Below are 19,416 nucleotides of genomic sequence, written 5' to 3' on the forward strand. Positions count from 1 at the left end.
ATGGAATGCAATGCAATCAACACGAATGGAATGGAATGGAACGGAATAAAACCGAATGGAATGCAATGGAATGAAATGGAATGGAATGGAATCAACTGGAATGGAATGGAATGGAATCGAATGGATTGGAATGGAATGGAATGCAATCAACCCGAATGGAATGGAATGGAATGGAATGCAATGGAATGGAATGAAATCAACACGAAAGGAATGGAATGGAATGGAATGGAATGGAATGGAATGGAATGGAATGGAATGGAATGGCAGGTTATGGAATCAACCCGAGTGGTATGGAATGGAATGGAATGGAATGGCATGGAATGGAATGGACTGCAATGGAATGAACTCGAATGGAATGGAATGGAATGGAATGGAATGGAATGGAATGGAATCAACCCGAAAGGAAAAGAATGGAATGGAATGGAATGGAATGGAATGGAATGGAATCAACCCGAAAGGAAAAGAATGGAATGGAATGGAATGGAATGGAATGGAATGGAATGGAATCAACTGGAATGTAATGGAATGGAATGGAATGGAATGGAATGGAACGGAATCAACCTGAATGGAATGGAATGGAATGCAATCAACACGAATGGAATGGAATGGAATGGAATCAAACGGAATGGAATGCAATGGAATGAAATGAAATGGAATGGAATCAACTGGAATGGAATGGAATGGAATGAAATGGAATGGAATGGAATGTAATGTAATGGAATGGAATGGAATGGAATGGAATGGAATGGAATGGCAGGTTATGGAATCAACCCGAGTGGTATGTAATCGAATGAAATGGAATGGAATGGAATGGAATAAACCCGAATGGAATGGAATGGAATGGAATGGAATCGAATGGATTGGAATGGAATGGAATGGAATGGAATGCAATCAACCCGCATGGAATGGAATGGAATGGAATGGAATGGAATGGAATGGAATGCAATCAACCCGCATGGAATGGAATGGAATGGAATGGAATGGAATGGAATAGAATGGAATGAAATCAACTCGAAAGGAATGGAATGGAATGAAATGGAATGGAATGGAATGTAATGGAATGTAATGTAATGGAATGGAATGGAATGGAATGGAATGGCAGGTTATGGAATCAACCCGAGTGGTATGTAATCGAATGAAATGGAATGGAATGGAATGGAATAAACCCGAATGGAATGGAATGGAATGGAATGGAATGGAATGGAATGGAATGGCATAGAATGGAGTCAACCCGAATGGTATGGAATGGAATGGAATGGAATGGAATGGAATGGAATGGAATGGAATGCAATGGAATCAACTCGAATGGAATGGAATGGAATGAAAGGGAATGGAATGGAATGGAAAGGAATGGAATAAACCCGAATGGAAAAGAATGGAATGGAATGGAATGGAATGGAATGGAATCAACCCGAATGGAATGGAATGGAATGGAATGGAATCAACCGGAATGGAATGGAGTGGAATGGAATGAAATGGAATGCAATCAACCCGAATGGAAGGGAATGGAATGGAATGGAATGGAATGGAATGGAATGAAATCAACCCGAAAGGAATGGAATGGAATGAAGTGGAATGGAATGGAATGGAATGGAATGGAATGGAATGGAATGGAATGGCAGGTTATGTAATCAACCAGAGTGGTATGGAATGGAGTGGAATGGAATGGAATGGAATGCAATGGAATCAAGTCGAATGGAACGGAATGGAATGAAGTGGAATGCAATGGAATGGAATGGAATGGAATGGAATGGAATGGAATGCAATCAACCCGAAAGGAAAAGAATGGAGTGGAATGGAATGGAATGGAATGAAATGGAATCAACCCGAATGGAATGGAATGGAATGGTATGGAATGGAATGGAATGGAATCAACCCGAATGCAATGGAATGGAATGAAATGGAATGGAAGCGAATGGAATGGAATGGAAGGGAATCAACCCGAATGGAATGGAATGGAATGGAATGGAATGGAATGGCATAGAATGGAATCAAACCGAATGGTATGGAATGGAATGGAATGGAATGGAATCAATCAGAATGGAATGGAATGGAATGGAATGGAATGGAATGGAATCAACCCGAATGAAATGGAATGGAATGGATTGGAATGGAATGGAATGGAATGGAATCGAATGGAATAGAATCAACCCGAATGGAATGGAAACGAATGGAATGGAATGGAATGGAATCAAGGCGAATGCAATGGAATGGAATGGAATGGAATAGATTGGAATGGAATGGAATGGAAAGGAACGGAATGGAATCAACCCGAATGGAATGGAATGGAATGGAATGGAATGGAATGGAATCCACTGGAATGGAATGGATTGAAATGGATTTGATTGGAATGGAATGGAATGTAATGGAATGAACCGGAATGGAATGGAATGGAATCAACTGGAATGGAATGGAATGGAATGGAATGGACTGCAATGGAATCAACCCGAATGGAATGGAATGGAATGAAATGGAATGGAATGGAATCAACCGGAATGGAGTTAAATGGAATGGAATGCAATGGAATGGAATAGAATCAAACAGAACAGAATGGAATGGAGTGGAATAGAGTGGAATCAACCACAATGAAATGGAATGTAATGGAATGGAATGGAACGGAATGGATTGGAATGGAAATGAATCAACCCGAATGGAATGTAATTGAATGGATTGGAATGGAATGGAATGGTATGGAATAGAATCAACCCGAATGGAATGGAATGGAATGGAATGGAATGGAATCAACCCGAATGTAATGGAATGGAATGGAATGGAATGGAATGCAACGCAATGGAATGGAATTGAATGGAATCAACCAGAATGTAATGGAATGGAATGGAATGGAATGGAATGGAATCAACTGGAATGTAATGTAATGGAATGGAATGGAATGGAATGGAACGGAATGCAATCAACAGGAATGGAATGGAATGGAATGGAATGGAATCAAACCGAATGGAATGCAATGGAATGAAATGGAATGGAATCGAATCAACTGAAATGGAATGGAATGGAAACGAATGCATCGGAATGGAATGGAATGGAACGGAATGCAATCAACCCGAATGGAATGGAATGGAATGGAATGGAATGGAATGGAATGGAATGCAATCAACCCGAATGGAATGGAACGGAATGAAAAGGAATGGAATGGAATGGAATGGAATGAAATGGAATGGAATGGAATGGAATGGCAGGTTATGGAATCAACCCGAGTGGTATGGAATGGAATGGATTGGAATGGAATGGAATGGAATGGAATCAACCCGAATGGAATGGAATGGAATTGAATGGAATGGAATGGAATGGCATAGAATGGAATCAACCCGAATGGTATGGAATGGAATGGAATGGAATGGAATCAATCGGAATGGAATGGAATGGAATGGAATGGAATGGAATCAACCCGAATGAAATGGAATGGAATGGATTGGAATGGAATGGAATGGAATCAACACGAATGGAATGGAACGGAATGGAATGGAATGGAATGGAATGGAATGGAATGGAATGGCATCAAGGCGAATGCAATGGAATGGAATGGAATGGAATGGATTGGAATTGAATGGAATGGAAAGGAACGGAATGCAATCAACCCGAGTGGAATGGAATGGAATGGAATGGAATGGAATGGAATGGAATCAAACCGAATGGAATGGAATGGAATGGAATGGAATGGAATGGAATGGAATGGAATCCACTGGAATGGAATGGAATGAAATGAAATGGAATTGATTGGAATGCAATGGAATGTAATGGAATCAACTGGATAGGAATGGAATGGAATGGAATGGAATGGATTCAACTGGAATGGAATGAAACGGAACGGAATGGAATCAACCGGAATGGAGTTAAATGGAATGTAATGCAATGGAATGGAATAGAATCAAACAGAACCGAATGGAATGGAGTGGAATAGAATGGAATCAACCAGAATGCAATGGAATGTAATGGAATGGAATGGAACGGAATGGATTGGAATGGAACGGAATCAACCCGAATGGAATGGAATTGAATGGATTGGAATGGAATGGAATGGTATGGAATAGAATCAACCCGAATGCAATGGAATGGAATGGAATGGAATGGAATGGAATGGAATTGAATGGAAGGGAATGGAATGGAATGGAATGGAATCAACCCGAATGTAATGGAATGGAATGGAATGGAATGGAATCAACTGAAATGTAATGGAATGGAATGGAATGGAAGGGAATGGAACGGAATCAACCCGAATGCAATGCAATGGAATGGAATGGAATGCAATCAACACGAATGGAATGGAATGGAATGGAATCAAACCGAAAGGAATGCAATGGAATGAAATGGAATGGAATGGAATCAACTGGAATGGAATGGAATGGAAAGGAATCAACCCGAATGGAATGGAATGGAATGGAATGGAATGGAATGGAATGGAATGGCATAGAATGGAATAAACCCAAATGGAATGGAATGGAATGGAATGGAATGGAATGGAATGGCATAGAATGGAGTCAACCCGAATGGTATGGAATGGAATGGAATGGAATGGAATGGAATGGAATGGAATGCAATGGAATGAACTCGAATGGAATGGAATGGAATGAAATGGAATAGAATGGAATGGAATGGAATGGAATAAACCCGAAAGGAAAAGAATGGAATGGAATGGACTGGAATGGAATGGAATGGAATCAACCCGAATGGAATGGAATGGAATGGAATGGAATCAACCGGAATGGAATGGAGTGGAATGGAATGGAATGGAATGCAATCAACCCGACTGGAAGGGAATGGAATGGAATGGAATGGAATGGAATGGAATGAAATCAACCCGAAAGGAATGGAATGGAATGAAGTGGAATGGAATGGAATGGAATGGAATGGAATGGAATGGCAGGTTATGTAATCAACCAGAGTGGTATGGAATGGAGTGGAATGGAATGGAATGGAATGGAATGGAATGGAATAGAATCAACCCGAATGGAATGGAAACGAATGGAATGGAATGGAATGGAATCAAGGCGAATGCAATGGAATGGAATGGAATGGAATAGATTGGAATGGAATGGAATGGAAAGGAACGGAATGGAATCAACCCGAACGGAATGGAATGGAATGGAATGGAATGGAATGGAATGGAATCCAGTGGAATGGAATGGAATGAAATGGAATTGATTGGAATGGAATGGAATGTAATGGAATCAACCGGAATGGAATGGAATGGAATCAACTGGAATGGAATGGAATGGAATGGAATGGACTGCAATGGAATCAACCCGAATGGAATGGAATGGAATGAAATGGAACGGAATGGAATCAACCGGAATGGAGTTAAATGGAATGGAATGCAATGGAATGGAATAGAATCAAACAGAACAGAATGGAATAGAGTGGAATAGAGTGGAATCAACCAGAATGCAATGGAATGTAATGGAATGGAATGGAACGGGATGTATTGGAATGGAACGGAATCAACCCGAATGGAATGGAATTGAATGGATTGGAATGGAATGGAATGGTATGGAATAGAATCAACCCGAATGGAATGGAATGGAATGGAATGGAATGGAATCAACCCGAATGCAATGGAATGGAATGGAATGGAATGGAATGCATCGCAATGGAATGGAATGGAATGGAATCAACCAGAATGTAATGTAATGGAATGGAATGGAATCAACTGGAATGTAATGTAATGGAATGGAATGGAATGGAATGGAATGGAATGGAATGCAATCAACACGAATGGAATGGAATGGAATGGAATCAAACCGAATGGAATGCAATGGAATGAAATGGAATGGAATCGAATCAACTGAAATGGCATGGAATGGAATCGAATGCATCGGAATGGAATGGAATGGAACGGAATGCAATCAACCCGAATGGAATGGAATGGAATGGATTGGAATGGAATGAAATCAACCCGAAAGGAAAGGAATGGAATGAAATGGAATGGAATGGAATGGAATGGAATGGAATGGAATGGAATGGAATGGAATGGCAGGTTATGGAATCAACCCGAGTGGTATGGAATGGAACGGAATGGAATGGAATGGAATGCAATCAACCCGAATGCAATGGAATGGAATGAAATGGAATGGAATGGAATGGAATGGAATGGAATGGAATGGAAAGGAATCAACCCGAATGGAATGGAATGGAATGGAACGGAATGGAATGGCATAGAATGGAATCAACCCGAATGGTATGGAATGGAATGGAATGGAATGGAATGGAATGCAATGGAATCAATCGGAATGGAATGGAATGGAATGGAATGGAATGGAATCAACCCGAATGGAATGGAATGGAATGGAATCAACACGAAAGGAATGGAATGGAATGGAATGGAATGGAATGGAATGGAATCAACCCAAATGGAATGAAATGGAATGGAATGGAATGGAATGGAATGGAATAAACCCGAATGGAATGGAGTGGAAAGGAATGGAAAGGAATGGAATGGAATGGAATGGAATGGAATGGAATGGAATGGAATCAACCGGAAAGAAAAAGAATGGAATGGAATGGAATGGAATGGAATGGAATGGAATCAAACCGAATGTAATGGAATGGAATGGAATGGAATGGAATCAACTGGAATGTAATGTAATGGAATGGAATGGAATGGAATGGAATGGAAGAGAATCAACACGAATGGAATGGAATGGAATGGAATAAAACCTAATGGAATGCAATGGAATGAAATGGAATGGAATGCAATCAACTGGAATGGAATGGAATGGAATCGAATGGATTGGAATGGAATGGAATGCAATCAACCCGAATGGAATGGAATGGAATGGAATGCAATGGAATGGAATGAAATCAACACGAAAGGAATGGAATGGAATGGAATGGAATGGAATGGAATGGAATGGAATGGAATGGCAGGTTATGGAATCAACCAGAGTGGTATGGAATGGAATGGAATGGAATGGAATGGAATGCAATGGAATCAACTCGAATGGATTGGAATGGAATGAAATGGAATGGAATGGAATGGAATGGAATGGAATCAACCCGAAAGGAAAAGAATGGAATGGAATGGAATGGAATGCAATGGAATCAACCCGAATGGAATGGAATGGAATGGAATGGAATGGAATGGAATCAACCGGAATGGAATGGAATGGAATGGAATGGAATGGAATGGAATGGAATGGAATCAACCGGAATGGAATGGAGTGGAATGGAATGGAATGGAATGCAATCAACCCGAATGGAATGGAATGGAATGGAATGGAATGGAATGGAATGAAATCAACCCGAAAGGAATGGAATGGAATGAAGTGGAATGGAATGGAATGGAATGGAAAGGAATGGCAGGTTATGTAATCAACCCGAGTGGTATGGAATGGAATGGAATGGAATGGAATGGAATGGAATGGAATCAAGTCGAATGGAATGGAATGGAATGGAATGGAATGGAATGGAATGGAATGGAATGGAATGGAATGAAATGGAATGGAATGGAATGGAATGGCAGGTTATGGAATCAACCCGAGTGGTATGGAATGGAATGGATTGGAATGGAATGGAATGGAATGGAATCAACCCGAATGGAATGGCATGGAATGGAATGGAATGGAATGGCATAGAATGGAATCAACCCGAATGGTATGGAATGGAATGGAATGGAATCAATCGGAATGGAATGGAATGGAATGGAATGGAATGGAATCAACCCGAATGAAATGGAATGGAATGGATTGGAATGGAATGGAATGGAATCAACACGAATGGAATGGAATGGAATGGAATGGAATGGCATCAAGGCGAATGCAATGGAATGGAATGGAATGGAATGGATTGGAATTGAATGGAATGGAAAGGAATGGAATGCAATCAACCCGAGTGGAATGGAATGGAATGGAATGGAATGGAATGGAATGGAATGGAATCAAACCGAATGGAATGGAATGGAATGGAATGGAATGGAATGGAATGGAATGGAATGGAATGGAATCCACTGCAATGGAATGGAATGAAAAGAAATGGAATTGATTGGAATGCAATGGAATGTAATGGAATCAACTGGATAGGAATGGAATGGAATGGAATGGAATGGAATCAACTGGAATGGAATGAAACGGAACGGAATGGAATCAACCGGAATGGAGTTAAATGGAATGTAATGCAATGGAATGGAATAGAATCAAACAGAACAGAATGGAATGGAGTGGAATAGAATGGAATCAACCAGAATGCAATAGAATGTAATGGAATGGAATGGAACGGAATGGATTGGAATGGAACGGAATCAACCCGAATGGAATGGAATTGAATGGATTATAATGGAAAGGAATGGTATGGAATAGAATCAACCCGAACGCAATGGAATGGAATGGAATGGAATGGAATGGAATGGAATTGAATGGAACGGAATGGAATGGAATGGAATGGAATCAACCCGAATGTAATGGAATGGAATGGAATGGAATGGAATCAACTGAAATGTAATGGAATGACATGGAATGGAAGGGAATGGAACGGAATCAACCCGAATGCAATGCAATGGAATGGAATGGAATGCAATCAACACGAATGGAATGGAATGGAATGGAATCAAACCGAAAGGAATGCAATGGAATGAAATGGAATGGAATGGAATCAACTGGAATGGAATGGAATGGAATCGAATGGATTGGAATGGAATGGAATGCAATCAACCCGAATGGAATGGAATGGAATGGAATGGAATGGAATGAAATCAACCCGAAAGGAATGGAATGGAATGAAATGGAATGGAATGGAATGGAATGGAATGGAATGGAATGGAATGGAATGGCAGGTTATTGAATCAACCCGAGTGGTATGAAATGGAATGGAATGGAATGGAATGGAATGGAATGGAATCAACCCGAATGGAATGGAATGGAATGAAATGGAATGGAATGGAATGGAATGGAATGGAATGGAATGGAATGGAAAGGAATCAACCCGAATGGAATGGAATGCAATGGAATGGAATGGAATGGAATGGCATAGAATGGAATCAACCCGAATGGTATGGAATGGAAAGGAATGGAATGGAATGGAATGGAATGGAATGGAATGGAATGGAATCAATCGGAATGGAATGGAATGGAATGGAATGGAATCAACCCGAATGAAATGGAATGGAATGTAATGGAATCAACACGAATGGAATGGAATTGAATGGAATGGAATGGAATGGAAAGGAATCAACCCAAATGGAATGGAATGGAATGGAATGGAATGGAATGGAATGGAATGGAATGGAACGGAATGGAATGGAATGGAATGGAATCAACCTGAATGGAATGGAATGGAATGCAATCAACACGAATGCAATGTAATGTAATGGAATGGAATGGAATCAACTGGAATGTAATGGAATGGAATGGAATGGATTGGAATGGAACGGAATCAAACTGAATGGAATGGAATGGAATGCAATCAACACGAATGGAATGGAATGGAATGGAACCAAACGGAATGGAATGCAATGGAATGAAATGAAATGGAATGGAATCAACTGGAATGGAATGGAATGGAATGGAATGGAATGGAATCAACCCAAATGGAATGGAGTGGAATGGAATGGAATCGAATGGATTGGAATGGAATGGAAAGGAATGCAATCAACCCGAATGGAATGGAATGGAATGGAATGGAATGGAATGGAATCGAATGGAATGAAATCAACTCGAAAGGAATGGAATGCAATGAAATGTAATGGAATGTAATGGAATGGAATGGAATGGAATGGAATGGAATGGAATGGAATGGAATGGAATGGAATGGAATGGCAGGTTATGGAATCAACCCGAGTGGTATGTAATCGAATGAAATGGAATGGAATGGAATGGAATAAACCCGAATGGAATTTAATGGAATGAAATGGAATGTAATGGAATGGAATGTAATGTAATGGAATGGAATGGAATGGAATGGAATGGAAAGGAATAAACCCGAATGGAATGGAATGGAATGGAATGGAATGGCATAGAATGGAGTCAACCCGAATGGTATGGAATGGAATGGAATGGAATGGAATGGAATGCAATGGAATCAACTCGAATGGAATGGAATGGAATGAAATGGAATGGAATGGAATGGAATGGAATGGAATAAACCCGAAAGGAAAAGAATGGAATGGAATGGAATGGAATGGAATGGAATGGAATCAACCCGAATGGAATGGAATGGAATGGAATGGAATCAACCGGAATGGAATGGAGTGGAATGGAATGGAATGGAATGCAATCAACCCGAATGGAAGGGAATGGAATGGAATGGAATGGAATGGAATGAAATCCACCCGAAAGGAATGGAATGGAATGAAGTGGAATGGAATGGAATGGAATGGAATGGAATGGCAGGTTATGTAATCAACCAGAGTGGTGTGGAATCGAGTGGAATGGAATGGAATGGAATGCAATGGAATCAAGTCGAATGGAATGGAATGGAATGAAGTGGAATGCAATGGAATGGAATGGAATGGAATGGAATGGAATGGAATCAACCCGAAAGGAAAAGAATGGAATGGAATGGAATGGAATGGAATGGAATGGAATGGAATCAACCCGAATGGAATGGAATGGAATGAAATGGAATGGAAGCGAATGGAATGGAATGGAAGGGAATCAACCCGAATGGAATGGAATGGAATGGAATGGAATGGCATAGAATGGAATCAACCCGAATGATATGGAATGGAATGGAATGGAATGGAATCAATCAGAATGGAATGGAATGGAATGGAATGGAATGGAATGGAATCACCCCGAATGAAATGGATTGGAATGGAATGGAATGGAATGGAATGGAATAGAATCAACCCGAATGGAATGGAAACGAATGGAATGGAATGGAATGGAATCAAGGCGAATGCAATGGAATGGAATGGAATGGAATAGATTGGAATGGAATGGAATGGAAAGGAACGGAATGGAATCAACCCGAATGGAATGGAATGGAATGGAATGGAATGGAATGGAATGGAATGGAATCCACTGGAATGGAATGGAATGAAATGGAATTGATTGGAATGGAATGGAATGTAATGGAATCAACAGGAATGGAATGGAATGGAATCAACTGTAATGGAATGGAATGGAATGGAATGGACTGCAATGGAATCAACCCGAATGGAATGGAATGGAATGAAATGGAACGGAATGGAATCAACCGGAATGGAGTTAAATGGAATGGAATGCAATGGAATGGAATAGAATCAAACAGAACAGAATGGAATAGAGTGGAATAGAGTGGAATCAACCAGAATGCTATGGAATGTAATGGAATGGAATGGAACGGAATGGATTGGAATGGAACGGAATCAACCCGAATGGTATGGAATTGAATGGATTGGAATGGAATGGAATGGTATGGAATAGAATCAACTCGAATGGAATGGAATGGAATGGAATGGAATGGAATGGAATGGAATGGAATGGAATCAACCCGAATGCAATGGAATGGAATGGAATGGAATGGAATGCAACGCAATGGAATGGAATGGAATGGAATCAACCAGAATGTAATGGAATGGAATGGAATGGAATGGAATGGAATCAACTGCAATGTAATATAATGTAATGGAATGGAATGGAATGGAATGCAATCAACACGAATGGAATGGAATGGAATGGAATCAAACCGAATGGAATGCAATGGAATGAAATGGAATGGAATTGAATCAACTGAAATGGAATGGAATGGAATCGAATGCATCGGAATGGAATGGAATGGAACGGAATGCAATCAACCCGAATGGAATGGAATGGAATGGATTGGAATGGAATGAAATCAACCCGAAAGGAAGGGAATGGAATGAAATGGAATGGAATGGAATGGAATGGAATGGAATAGAATGGAATGGCAGGTTATGGAATCAACCCGAGTGGTATGGAATGGAATGGAATGGAATGGAATGGAATGGAATGCAATCAACCCGAATGGAATGGAATGGAATGAAATGGAATGGAATGAAATGGAATGGAATGGAATGGAATGGAATGGAATGGAAAGGAATCAACCCGAATGGAATGGAATGGAATGGAACGGAATGGAATGGCATAGAATGGAATCAACCCGAATGGTATGAAATGGAATGGAATGGAATGCAATGGAATCAATCGGAATGGAATGGAATGGAATGGAATGGAATGGAATGGAATCAACCCGAATGGAATGGAATGGAATGGAATCAACACGAATGGAATGGAATGGAATGGAATGGAGTGGAATGGAATGGAATGGAATCAACACAAATGGAATGGAATGGAATGGAATGGAATGGAATGGGATGGAATGGAATGGAATCAACCTGAAAGAAAAAGAATGGAATGGAATGGAATGGAATGGAATGGAATGGAATGGAATCAAACCGAATGGAATGGAATGGAATGGAATCAACTGGAATGTAATGTAATGTAATGGAATGGAATGGAATGGAATGGAATGGAACAGAATCAACCCGAATGGAATGGAATGGAATGGAATGCAATGCAATCAACACGAATGGAATGGAATGGAACGGAATAAAACCGAATGGAATGCAATGGAATGAAATGGAATGGAATGGAATCAACTGGAATGGAATGGAATGGAATCGAATGGATTGGAATGGAATGGAATGCAATCAACCCGAATGGAATGGAATGGAATGGAATGCAATGGAATGGAATGAAATCAACACGAAAGGAATGGAATGGAATGGAATGGAATGGAATGGAATGGAATGGAATGGAATGGCAGGTTATGGAATCAACCCGAGTGGTATGGAATGGAATGGAATGGAATGGCATGGAATGGAATGGACTGCAATGGAATGAACTCGAAAGGAATGGAATGGAATGGAATGGAATGGAATGGAATGGAATGGAATCAACCCGAAAGGAAAAGAATGGAATGGAATGGAATGGAATGGAATGGAATGGAATCAACCCGAAAGGAAAAGAATGGAATGGAATGGAATGGAATGGAATGGAATGGAATGGAATCAATTGGAATGTAATGGAATGGAATGGAATGGAATGGAATGGAACGGAATCAACCTGAATGGAATGGAATGGAATGCAATCAACACGAATGGAATGGAATGGAATGGAATCAAACGGAATGGAATGCAATGGAATGAAATGAGATGGAATGGAATCAACTGGAATGGAATGGAATGGAATGAAATGGAATGGAATGGAATGGAATGGAATGGAATGGAATGAAATGGAATGGAATGGAATGGAATGGAATGGAATGGAATGGAATGGAATGAAATGGAATGGAATGGAATGGAATGGAATGGAATGAAATGGAATGGAATGGAATGGAATGGAATGGAATGGAATGGAATGAAATGGAATGGAATGGAATGGAATGGAATGGAATGGAATGGAATGGAATGGAAAGGAATGGAATGGAAAGGAATGGAATGGCAGGTTATGGAATCAACCCGAGTGGTATGTAATCGAATGAAATGGAATGGAATGGAATGGAATAAACCCGAATGGATTGGAATGGAATGGAATGGAATGGAATGCAATCAACCCGCATGGAATGGAATGGAATGGAATGGAATGGAATGGAATGGAATGGAATGGAATGAAATCAACTCGAAAGGAATGGAATGGAATGAAATGGAATGGAATGGAATGTAATGGAATGTAATGGAATGGAATGGAATGGAATGGAATGGAATGGCAGGTTATGGAATCAACCCGAGTGGTATGTAATCGAATGAAATGGAATGGAATGGAATGGAATAAACCCGAATGGAATGGAATGGAATGGAATGGAATGGAATGGCATAGAATGGAGTCAACCCGAATGGTATGGAATGGAATGGAATGGAATGGAATGGAATGGAATGGAATGGAATGCAATGGAATCAACTCGAATGGAATGGAATGGAATGAAAGGGAATGGAATGGAATGGAAAGGAATGGAATAAACCCGAATGGAAAAGAATGGAATGGAATGGAATGGAATGGAATGGAATCAACCCGAATGGAATGGAATGGAATGGAATGGAATCAACCGGAATGGAATGGAGTGGAATGGAATGAAATGGAATGCAATCAACCCGAATGGAAGGGAATGGAATGGAATGGAATGGAATGGAATGGAATGAAATGGAATGGAATGGAATGGAATGGCAGGTTATGGAATCAACCCGAGTGGTATGGAATGGAATGGATTGGAATGGAATGGAATGGAATGGAATCAACCCGAATGGAATGGCATGGAATGGAATGGAATGGAATGGCATAGAATGGAATCAACCCGAATGGTATGGAATGGAATGGAATGGAATCAATCGGAATGGAATGGAATGGAATGGAATGGAATGGAATCAACCCGAATGAAATGGAATGGAATGGATTGGAATGGAATGGAATGGAATCAACACGAATGGAATGGAATGGAATGGAATGGAATGGCATCAAGGCGAATGCAATGGAATGGAATGGAATGGAATGGATTGGAATTGAATGGAATGGAAAGGAATGGAATGCAATCAACCCGAGAGGAATGGAATGGAATGGAATGGAATGGAATGGAATGGAATCAAACCGAATGGAATGGAATGGAATGGAATGGAATGGAATGGAATGGAATGGAAAGGAATCAACCCGAATGCAATGGAATGCAATGGAATGGAATGGAATGGAATGGCATAGAATGGAATCAACCCGAATGGTATGGAATGGAATGGAATGGAATGGAATGGAATGAAACGGAACGGAATGGAATCAACCGGAATGGAGTTAAATGGAATGTAATGCAATGGAATGGAATAGAATCAAACAGAACAGAATGGAATGGAGTGGAATAGAATGGAATCAACCAGAATGCAATAGAATGTAATGGAATGGAATGGAACGGAATGGATTGGAATGGAACGGAATCAACCCGAGTGGAATGGAATTGAATGGATTGGAATGGAAAGGAATGGTATGGAATAGAATCAACCCGAACGCAATGGAATGGAATGGAATGGAATGGAATGGAATGGAATTGAATGGAACGGAATGGAATGGAATGGAATGGAATCAACCCGAATGTAATGGAATGGAATGGAATGGAATGGAATCAACTGAAATGTAATGGAATGACATGGAATGGAAGGGAATGGAACGGAATCAACCCGAATGCAATGCAATGGAATGGAATGGAATGCAATCAACACGAATGGAATGGAATGGAATGGAATCAAACCGAAAGGAATGCAATGGAATGAAATGGAATGGAATGGAATCAACTGGAATGGAATGGAATGGAATCGAATGGATTGGAATGGAATGGAATGCAATCAACCGGAATGGAATGGAATGGAATGGAATGAAATCAACCCGAAAGGAATGGAATGGAATGGAATGGAATGGAATGGAATGGAATGGAATGGAATGGAATGGCAGGTTATTGAATCAACCCGAGTGGTATGGAATGGAATGGAATGGAATGGAATGGAATGGAATGGAATCAACCCGAATGGAATGGAATGGAATGGAATGGAATGGAATGGCAGGTTATTGAATCAACCCGAGCGGTATGGAATGGAATGGAATGGAATGGAATGGAATGGAATGGAATCAACCCGAATGGAATGGAATGGAATGGAATGGAATGGAATGGAATGGAATGGAATCAACCCGAATGGAATGGAATGGAATGGAATGGAATGGAATGGAATGGAATGGAAAGGAATCAACCCGAATGCAATGGAATGCAATGGAATGGAATGGAATGGAATGGCATAGAATGGAATCAACCCGAATGGTATGGAATGGAATGGAATGGAATGGAATGGAATGGAATGGAATGGAATGGAATCAATCGGAATGGAATGGAATGGAATGGAATGGAATCAACCCGAATGAAATGGAATCAAATGTAATGGAATCAACACGAATGGAATGGAATGGAATGGAATGGAATGGAATGGAATGGAATGGAATGGAATCAACCCAAATGGAATGGAATGGAATGGAATGGAATGGAATGGAATGGAATGGAATGGAATGGAATGGAATGGAATAAACCCGAATGGAATGGAATGGAACGGAATGGAAAGGAATGGAATGCAATGGAATGGAATGGAATGGAATCAACCCGAAAGGAAAAGAATGGAATGGAATGGAATGGAATGGAATGGAATCAAACCGAATGTAATGTAATGTAATGGAATGGAATGGAATCAACTGGAATGTAATGTAATGTAATGGAATGGAATGGAATGGAATGGAATGGAATGGAATGGAATGGAATGGCAGGTTATGGAATCAACCCGAGTGGTATGTAATCGAATGAAATGGAATGGAATGGAATGGAATAAACCCGAATGGAATGGAATGGAATGGAATGGAGTGGAATGGAATGGAATGGCATAGAATGGAGTCAACCCGAATGGTATGGAATGGAATGGAATGGAATGGAATGGAATGGAATGCAATGGAATCAACTCGAATGGAATGGAATGGAATGAAATGGAATAGAATGGAATGGAATGGAATGGAATAAACCCGAAAGGAAAAGAATGGAATGGAATGGAATGGAATGGAATGGAATGGAATCAACCCGAATGGAATGGAATGGAATGGAATGGAATCAACCGGAATGGAATGGAGTGGAATGGAATGGAATGGAATGCAATCAACCCGACTGGAAGGGAATGGAATGGAATGGAATGGAATGGAATGGAATGAAATCAACCCGAAAGGAATGGAATGGAATGGAATGGAATGGAATGGAATGGCAGGTTATGTAATCAACCAGAGTGGTATGGAATGGAGTGGAATGGAATGGAATGGAATGCAATGGAATCAAGTCGAATGGAATGGAATGGAATGAAGTGGAATGTAATGGAATGGAATGGAATGGAATGGAATGGAATGGAATCAAACAGAAAGGAAAAGAATGGAATGAATGGAATGGAATGGAATGAAATGGAATCAACCCGAATGGAATGGAATGGAATGGAATGGAATGGAATGGAATGGAATGGAATGGAATGGAATGGAATGGAATCAACCCGAATGGAATGGAATGGAATGAAATGGAATGGAAGCGAATGGAATGGAATGGAAGGGAATCAACCCGAATGGAATGGAATGGAATGGAATGGAATGGAATGGCATAGAATGGAATCAACCCGAATGGTATGGAATGGAATGGAATGGAATGGAATCAATCAGAATGGAATGGAATGGAATGGAATGAAATGGAATGGAATGGAATGGAATCAACCCGAATGAAATGGAATGGAATGGATTGGAATGGAATGGAATGGAATGGAATGGAATAGAATCAACCCGAATGGAATGGAAACGAATGGAATGGAATGGAATGGAATCAAGGCGAATGCAATGGAATGGAATGGAATGGAATAGATTGGAATGGAATGGAATGGAAAGGAACGGAATGGAATCAACCCGAATGGAATGGAATGGAATGGAATGGAATGGAATGGAATGGAATGGAATCCACTGGAATGGAATGGAATGAAATGGAATTGATTGGAATGGAATGGAATGTAATGGAAGGAACAGGAATGGAATGGAATGGAATCAACTGGAATGGAATGGAATGGAATGGAATGGACTGCAATGGAATCAACCCGAATGGAATGGAATGGAATGAAATGGAACGGAATGGAATCAACCGGAATGGAGTTAAATGGAATGGAATGCAATGGAATGGAATAGAATCAAACAGAACAGAATGGAATGGAGTGGAATAGAGTGGAATCAACCAGAATGCAATGGAATGTAATGGAATGGAGTGGAACGGAATGGATTGGAATGGAACGGAATCAACCCGAATGGAATGGAATTGAATGGATTGGAATGGAATGGAATGGTATGGAATAGAATCAACCCGAATGGAATGGAATGGAATGGAATGGAATGGAATCAACCCGAATGCAATGGAATGGAATGGAATGGAATGGAATGGAATGCAACGCAATGGAATGGTATGGAATGGAATCAACCAGAATGTAATGGAATGCAATGGAATGGAATGGAATGGAATGGATTGGAATTGAATGGAATGGAAAGGAATGGAATGCAATCAACCCGAGAGGAATGGAATGGAATGGAATGGAATGGAATGGAATGGAATCAAACCGAATGGAATGGAATGGAATGGAATGGAATGGAATGGAATGGAATGGAAAGGAATCAACCCGAATGCAATGGAATGCAATGGAATGGAATGGAATGGAATGGCATAGAATGGAATCAACCCGAATGGTATGGAATGGAATGGAATGGAATGGAATGGAATGAAACGGAACGGAATGGAATCAACCGGAATGGAGTTAAATGGAATGTAATGCAATGGAATGGAATAGAATCAAACAGAACAGAATGGAATGGAGTGGAATAGAATGGAATCAACCAGAATGCAATAGAATGTAATGGAATGGAATGGAACGGAATGGATTGGAATGGAACGGAATCAACCCGAATGGAATGGAATTGAATGGATTGGAATGGAAAGGAATGGTATGGAATAGAATCAACCCGAACGCAATGGAATGGAATGGAATGGAATGGAATGGAATGGAATTGAATGGAACGGAATGGAATGGAATGGAATGGAATCAACCCGAATGTAATGGAATGGAATGGAATGGAATGGAATCAACTGAAATGTAATGGAATGACATGGAATGGAAGGGAATGGAACGGAATCAACCCGAATGCAATGCAATGGAATGGAATGGAATGCAATCAACACGAATGGAATGGAATGGAATGGAATCAAACCGAAAGGAATGCAATGGAATGAAATGGAATGGAATGGAATCAACTGGAATGGAATGGAATGGAATCGAATGGATTGGAATGGAATGGAATGCAATCAACCGGAATGGAATGGAATGGAATGGAATGAAATCAACCCGAAAGGAATGGAATGGAATGGAATGGAATGGAATGGAATGGAATGGAATGGAATGGAATGGCAGGTTATTGAATCAACCCGAGTGGTATGGAATGGAATGGAATGGAATGGAATGGAATGGAATGGAATCAACCCGAATGGAATGGAATGGAATGGAATGGAATGGAATGGCAGGTTATTGAATCAACCCGAGCGGTATGGAATGGAATGGAATGGAATGGAATGGAATGGAATGGAATCAACCCGAATGGAATGGAATGGAATGGAATGGAATGGAATGGAATGGAATGGAATCAACCCGAATGGAATGGAATGGAATGGAATGGAATGGAATGGAATGGAATGGAAAGGAATCAACCCGAATGCAATGGAATGCAATGGAATGGAATGGAATGGAATGGCATAGAATGGAATCAACCCGAATGGTATGGAATGGAATGGAATGGAATGGAATGGAATGGAATGGAATGGAATGGAATCAATCGGAATGGAATGGAATGGAATGGAATGGAATCAACCCGAATGAAATGGAATCAAATGTAATGGAAT

The sequence above is a fragment of the Pan paniscus genome, chromosome 6 (genome assembly GCF_029289425.2).
Source record: "Pan paniscus chromosome 6, NHGRI_mPanPan1-v2.0_pri, whole genome shotgun sequence".
NCBI classification, from domain to species: Eukaryota; Metazoa; Chordata; class Mammalia; order Primates; family Hominidae; genus Pan; species Pan paniscus.